The sequence below is a fragment of the Chanodichthys erythropterus genome, chromosome 13 (genome assembly GCF_024489055.1).
Source record: "Chanodichthys erythropterus isolate Z2021 chromosome 13, ASM2448905v1, whole genome shotgun sequence".
Classification (NCBI taxonomy): domain Eukaryota; kingdom Metazoa; phylum Chordata; class Actinopteri; order Cypriniformes; family Xenocyprididae; genus Chanodichthys; species Chanodichthys erythropterus.
In genome coordinates, this window is record NC_090233.1 from 27,947,225 (window position 1) to 27,955,218 (window position 7,994).

Here is a 7,994-nt window from a genome sequence, read left to right on the forward strand (position 1 = left end):
ATTTAAAAATATATATTTTTAATTACCGTCAATCTAAATTAAAGTGAGTAAAAACTACATTCCCCGGTCTTGAGGCGTCACTGAAGTACTTTTATCAAAGGAGGAGCATTGTGGGATTTGAAGTGTGATTTGCGTTGCTCAGGACACTCGCGGGCATTCCGGTGGCAGGAGGACCAGTGGGTGAAATATCAGGGCGGAGCTTTCCCCGCTTGGCAGATGGATGCCTTGTGAACTTAAAGGCAAAGTAATCAACTTAACATAAATCGCAAGTTGCAATTTCCCAGGGTCGGACGCCACCATACGTTCTAGTTTGTAGTAGACATCCTTTTGTCAACAGTAGGCTACTATAGCGTAACAGACAAAACTGCTGAGGTAAAAGTATATTCAGACACATCTCAAAAGGCATAAATGAATAACCCACGAGGCAAGTCCATTGATCTGTGACATATTTTTCTTAATCGAAGTGTGGTAGATTAAACTTGACGCGGTATGACGCGATGGTGCTTTGCACGGTAAGATGTTTCTGTCTGTGGATACTTTTGAACATTATGTTTTATCATACGAAAAAGAGTTAAGTGTGTTGTTGCTTTGTTACATTTGGCCAGGTTTTCACGTGCGCTTTTAGGCTAGTGACGGTTCAAGTCTTTGACAAATAAACAAAACGTTAATCTATTTGCAAGTTGGATTATTAGCCTATTGATGATTGTTTTTAATAAGAAAGTATTCTGCAGCTTACATTCTTGTGGGATAGAGTTTTTTTTTAAGACAAACACTTAGTCTTTAAGTTTTTATTGCGCTAGCTGCAGAATTATAGCCTGCTACTAAACACAAGCTGTCCCTTCTGCGTTTGGCTGTTGCGCAATTCAGTTTCCATTTTTTTTTCTTGTAACGTCTAGCAGAAGTCAGCGACATTTTACCATATAACACTGCATAGCATACCCTATATCCATGTAACATTTTGACTTATCCTTTGCTGAAGTATTTTTAGCCCGGGTTCACAAATTGTATTTTATTTCCCCTTTAAGAGCACGAACTGTGTTGGGAGGGAGGTGTCAAGCCCAGAGGCTGAATTTCGGCCAATTAAAGTCGTCGACCCCCTTTGCAATACGTCAGCCCGCTAAGGGAGGGCTCTGAGCGTGAGCGATGTGTGCGGTTTCCAAGGCAACCACTTGTCCTGACCTCCCCATCCCCATCCTCCTCAGGCAAGATTGGTTTCCATGGTAATGATTGTATCTCCCCGCATGTTTCTATTCCCGTAAAGCAAGCTGAGTGAACGGTCGGAAAGTAGCCTGCTTTCCTCCAAAGTCTGTCGGACAATTTCTATTTGCATTAGTTCTGCAAGAAAATGTGGTAATATGAACATATGTGATATATAAGGCAGGATAAACCCATATGTGGTTTTATTTTCACTAACCTAGATAAACTAACGCCATTTATATAGACTATACATAACCTAAATACAGAGTTGAAAGCATTGAATAATTGTGAAATAAGCTGGTTTGAAATGCTCCTCTACTGAGGCTGGCTAATACTATTCTCATATGTGGCAATAAATACACAGAACACCTTTAATGATCTACTTAATTAAAAATAAAGAGCCCTGCTTGAGGTGTAGCAAGTTCTCTCTCTCTCTCTCTCTTTCTCTCTTTTTTTTTTGGTAGAATCAACGACTTTCTTAAGAAATGTTTGTGCGTTGATGTCATATGTGACAAATGAACTCACTTGAACAGCCTCTCCTGTCTGAGCCTTTCTAGCTCTTCTGGAATTTCAGCTTCCTGTAACCTGTTGAGACTCATCTGCATGCCACGGACTGAGGGTGTGTTCACCAAAGGGATGGGGGTGAGGGGGTGGGGAAGGGGAACTGGAGAGATACAGAGAATGAAAGAAAGAGGGAGCTGTATCTCTCCCTCACACAGGTACACACACACACACACACACACAAACTCTTTTTCTCGCTCTTTTTATCTCCAACACAGCACAAATACATACACATACACGGGGTATTTAGGTTTTTGCTCGTATTTTTTTGTTTTTTTTGTAAAGAACGCATGTTATTGCTGTCCTGGCTATCCTAAAAATATATTTTTATTTCATTACATTTTAATTTTAAGTCAGTTTAGTAGTATTTTACTAGTAGGCCTATAACCTAGATATGAAGTGTGTTGTAAAGTGGTTTCTTCTAACAACATGATGTGTGTGTACTTTCTTCTTTAGTTGTTTGAAGTTACTCTTGATTATTATGTATCAGATTATATGCATCGAATTATACATGATTATGTATCAGATTAAAACATCTGTCTAACACATACCGAATTAATCAAAACTTAACTGAATAAAATAGAAAAATGAGCAGAAGTCATCAATAGCCTATGATTATTTTCAGAGCTGTCATTTCAGGAGCAGGAATACCTGCAAAATGTACATTTCCTCTAATAATATATTCTCAAAAGTTGGATAAATCTCATTAAGTCCAAGATCTGTAGCCTTTATTTCAGAATTTAGAAACTCAGAAGACCATGTACACCGAGAAAAACAACAACCTTACCAATCTTAAAGGCTAGAATAGGGTTTTTCTTCGGCTCTGTCCTTGATCTGCTAATCAATTTCATTGATTTCAACATGAATGACAGCCTTGGTTCAGACCGAAGTACAAATAATGACCCTAAGGATTTTAAAAATGCACATAGACTTTGTAGTATTTTTTACTTTAGGTAGGCTATCATCTGGTTTCATTTAAAATGAGATTATTTTAAACGCGGCTGTAGTTTTGTGCCGCTGCTCACAGTGCCAGAAATTATTCTCCTCACTACCCTCTTCAGTCGAAGGGGGGTGCATTTTTGATGGCTTCTAGGTGGAAATGGACATCGAGGTGCGCGCGCACGCACCATAGGTAAACCTTTGCGCATTCACGTGGAATTCAACCAAAATTATACTTTTAAATAAGCAAGCGAACAAGACAAAAGCATATATACTTTAAGTAGGCTATTTAAAATGTTTCATACTAACGTTTAATGTTTACATGTAACAGTTAACAGGACGCAAATGTTTCTTAAACGACCGACGAGCAAACATATCGTGAAAATGTCTCTTAAATATTTTATAAAATATATAGTCCTTAATAAATTACGTTCTATAGTGCGGTAGCGACACACAAGTTAAATGTTCCACATGTCAGGATGCATGTTTTACTTGCGTGCCTACTCCTCCCTCCAGCTCAACAGAGCTTGCGCGGGCTCGCCCACGTGTGCGCGCTGCAGGGTGACAGCGGAAGACAGAGGTTGTGCCTGCAGCACGCACTACTTTAGAAGCATAGGAATGAGCGAATTCACAGCAAATGTTTTTCTTTCTCCAAACTGAAATTCGTATCAGTCCGTTTCCACAGAAATGTGAGCGCCCGTGTAAGTGTCAGGTACATGGGCATTCTCAAGAGTGTAGCTTGTGCCCTATTTTTATCCTTCAGCTTATGTGCGTCATGAATCCAATGCATGGTGGTGACACTTCGCGTTGATTTCGAGGTTCGCCTACTAATGCTCTCCTGCAGAGGGCCCATTTCTCCTTGAAGTGCTTAGACCGCTGTGTATGTATGTGTGTGAGTGAAATATTAGAACTAACAACTTCCCCTGAAAATGCGAGCATCAAATCAGCTCTGCCAATAATGACATGCTCAAACGAACAGCAGTTATAAACAGAATTTTTCTTTTATAAAGCAGTTCATTTATGAAGGTTCTTTATTAAACATAAAAAGTGTTTTAAAATCGATTATATAGAAATAAATGGGTAATTAACATAGAATAATGTGTATTAGAAATTGCATTTAGCAATTTATGCTGTTTTTTAAATACTTGTATTTGTATCATATACAGTGTGATATGAGAATACATAATTTCACAGTCTGATAATGTTATGAGCAATATTCATCTTGCATGATAATTAAAAATTTGCATGTGTTTTATATATTAGTAAACATTTTTGCAGTGTGTGGGTGGATTTTCCTTTGTTTCTCATATGTTTTTTGTGTCTTCTTACACATATAGGCTACACAAACAAGCTCAGACGTACAGCAGTGTGTTTGGAACGCAAAACAAGTGGCCTGCTCTCCTTCAGAAACCTGCAGTGTTGGTTGCTGCTGGATGCATTATGTGCCGCTGTAGGGAGTGTCTCTGTACCGCGGAAACTCTTCTCAGGAAGTGGCGTATGGGTTAGTTACATGTGCAGTCCACTCTTCATACACTCCCTCTACTGGTGTCCACTCTGTCACTCTCCTGGTCAGTATTATACGGCTGTTACCTTACAGAACGCGAGGGAGGGGGAATGAGAGAATGTTTGTATAGGCAACAATTGGTTGAATGTGAAATGATCTAATTTTAGACATCTTGAACTGTTTATTTGACCTTCCTTACATTGAAATGATTTATTTTTTTGACTCTTTTTAAATGTAATTAATTTTTAAAAAATAGCCTTGACTCCAATTAATGTCCCTCATCAGTTTTAGGCCAGCATTTGAGAGAGGACCGAAATGTTGATTGGCTAACATCTTTGCATGTAAAACAAGTATTAAATGTGACTCCCTAGAAATGTTTTACTGCAGTTTTACTATTACAGCTGTCGAGATTAACTAATCATGAAAAGTGTTGATTATAGCATTATATTTCGATCTACTCCCATCACATGAAAGGTTGCAGTGATGAGCATTATAGCAGATGACAGTCATGTCTGTTGAGCGCATGAATGCAGCGATCTTGTCAATGCAGCTCAATTTCTGCTCTCTCATGAATATGACACTTTCATTATAACTAAGAGTTCAAAAGATGTAAATATGAGTGTAGAGAGTGTCATTGATTGTAACGGGAGTTTTGGCGAGAGTGTGATTAACAGCTCCAGCGGTTATAAAGCGAGCGTTTTTTGACCGCTTTCTGTATATAATTTAATCACAATTTAAATAATTTATTTTCATGCTACTAAGAGAAACAATGTGAAGTTGATCGTTTAGTTGCTGGCTTGATTTACTGACACATAATCCGCAATAAACAATTTTGAGACAAAGAACATCTGACTGTACATGAATCATTACATATCAGAAATCACTGATTACAGTTTAGGCATTAGAATTGAGCCTTACGTGTTGTGGCATTACTGTCGTGTCCATATCTTACAGTAAAAATCTGTTTGCAAAGCCTGTGCCAAAATTCGTGATTTCCAAAAGAATCCACAGTGAAGTGTACCGAACAAACAAATGATGCTGAGACTGCGAGACATAAATAACCACTTTCCTAACATTAGGATCCTTTGGAAGGTAATGTTATTTTTAGTCTAGTGATTGTATATCTCTTCTCTCCATCTCATCTCACTAATGTAGAAGTAGGCGTTAATTTGATTCTGCAGAGGTGGTCTTTCATCACACTATTACATCATACATCATGTGACAAAATCCGAAACAAGTCGTTTTCAGAGCTTGGTTTCAATAAAAGCTGTTTTTGGACTAATGAGGAAGTTTTGAGTTCTGAAACGTACACAATATTTTTATAGCACAATGATATGTCAGAAGCTCAAGAAATATTTGATTTGTCTAGCCGTGACTCCTTTAAAAAGCAGGAAGAAACAATGACATCTAAGAGATATAAACAGCCTTTTCCCATTTTTCATTTTGTTTTATAACAGTAGCTTTATCCACATGTCAGCAGGTTCTTTTTTAAACATGAAGAGTGGTTTAAAATCGATTTATATAGAAATAAATGAATGGTTTTAGGCCAGTATTTGAGAGATGACCGAAATGTTAAAAGTCGGCGATGTGTCCAGTGCAAAAGAAGCATTTCCTGTTCATAGTTTTGAAAGCCAAGAGGATTAACGAGACATGTTTGTCTGCTGAGAGAAGTAGAGAGAGGAAGACGGAAAGAAAGAGAGGGGAGGGGGGGTCAAAAGCAGACACATAGTTGTGTTTCAGACTTTTTTTCCCTCTGCAGATAGTTTTGTAAATTTGGATTCTTCTCTTTGTTAGCAGAAATGCTACATGTTGTAAATTTAACATCTCATTTATAGAGTTAAATTTCTGCACTTTAAAATGGAGAAAAAAGAGAGATGTGGTCTTGGAGTTGGTGGAATCAGGTCAAAGAATTCCTGAACCATGTTCGGGAAATATGGAACACCCGGAATTCCAGGGGTGGGGCCATAGCGAGAGAGAGAGCACTCCATAAACAAATACTCCGGCAAATGTTAATCGAACACACATGCTCTCTCTCACGAAGAAGAGGGGGAGAAAAGGGAGGGTGCGGGTACTTTCCAAGTCTCCTAGAGAAAATCTCCCTGAGTTTGCAAAGTTCTTGTTAATAATGTGTGCCTCGTTCGGTTCTGTGAAGAGTGCAAGCCTATGCGATACATGAAACACATTTCATTTTTTGCTTTATACTTTTAACAACCACCCCTTTAGGCCTTCTGACTGATCCACATCTAAATAAAGCCTCATTTGAGAGAAAAAAAAATTGCTGTTGTAAACATATTTGACAAACTGAACTGAAGACCCCAGACCTCATGGGAAATTTTGCGTGCATTGATACAAAGTCACTAATGCTCATTCAGGTGAAGCACAGTTTTTATCATAAATGACTGCCGAAATTAAATGTCATTCACCTTTTTTTTCAGTGTCAATATCTAAAGCAATTTGCTCAGAGCTGGTGACTGTATATAGAGCTCTAGTGTGGGTTGCCTGAATCTAGGGCAGAGAGTAAGTACTCCACTGAAGTCAGCACTTAATGTAGCACTAGTAAGCGCTCTTATTCTCATATGAGGGCAGACAATCAAAATTGTGCTATATTAGAGCTGCTGTCTGTCTCTTTTTTTGAATAAAAGCCTGTTTGAATATTTGAAGCATGAAATGTTTCACCACAAATAATATACTCTGTATGTTACTTGTATAAAATATATGACACAAAGCATTCTTCCTACATATTAAAATTGTTAAGAATACAATATTTGTTAAATATTAGTTCATTAAGTGAATTCTTAAAAGCATAGTTCACCCAAAATATTAAATTCTGTCCTCATTTACTCATCCTAATCATATTTTTAGTTTTGTGGAACAAAGGATTTTTGAAAGCTTAGGGGGTCCAGTGTGTTTTTGTTTGTTTGTTTTTTGGACAAAAACAGTTGAAACATTGTTCAAGACGTCTTGTGTTTTAGTTTGCAGAAGAAAGAAAGTCATCAGGGTGAGTAAACAAAACTATTCCTTTAAGTAACATCCTTCTGCTAGAAGATATAGTCCCTGACATAACGTTGCTATGCAATAAAAACAATGACACACACACACACACACACACACATATATACACAGGGGCGGAATGATCATGTTTGTTGTTGTTGTTATGTATGTTTGTTTACCTTGGTCATTTATTATTTATGACATGTATATAGTTTCACATTCTTTGTTTGCATAATAATAATAATAATAATAATAAAAAAACAATGATACACTATGAGTGCTGCATACGCACCATAACTGTGACTATATTGTTGATTTGAGCATGACTGAAATGTTGAATTGATAAATCAGAAGCCATATTGTTTTATATTGTTCCAGTATTTTACTACCATAACTGGCACTTTTTCCACAAATCACGGTTTCCACAAAAATATTAAGCAGCATTGATAATAATAAGAAAAGTTTCTTGAGCAGCGAATCAGCATATTAGAATGATTTCTGAAGGATCATGTGACACTGAAGACTGGAGTAACGATGCTGAAAAATCTGCTTTGCCATCACAGCAATAAATTACATTTTAAAATATGGTAAAATAGAAAGGAGGTTATTTTAAACTGCAATAGTCCATTTGAAAATTAGGTCAAACAGCAGAGTCCGTCTTGGATATGCCGAAGAATGAAAATTGCTACCATGAAGTTTTCCAGAGCAATTTCAGGAGAAAGTTTTGAAAGACTGCATTCAGAAAAGTCTCAGAAGAACATTATTATGAAGCTCTGTGCAAGTTTGTGCATGTAAGTTTGTG

At 37.3% G+C, this 7,994-nt stretch overlaps 1 long non-coding RNA gene across 1 annotated transcript; it reads left to right on the forward strand.

The window, feature by feature from the left end:
* Positions 1-164: 164 nt before the first annotated feature.
* Positions 165-7,587, forward strand: LOC137034898 (uncharacterized). The gene is made up of 3 exons (XR_010897006.1): positions 165-512; positions 1,026-3,589; positions 4,035-7,587. It is a non-coding gene; the product is annotated as an uncharacterized lncRNA (long non-coding RNA).
* The last annotated feature ends 407 nt before the right edge of the window (positions 7,588-7,994 follow it).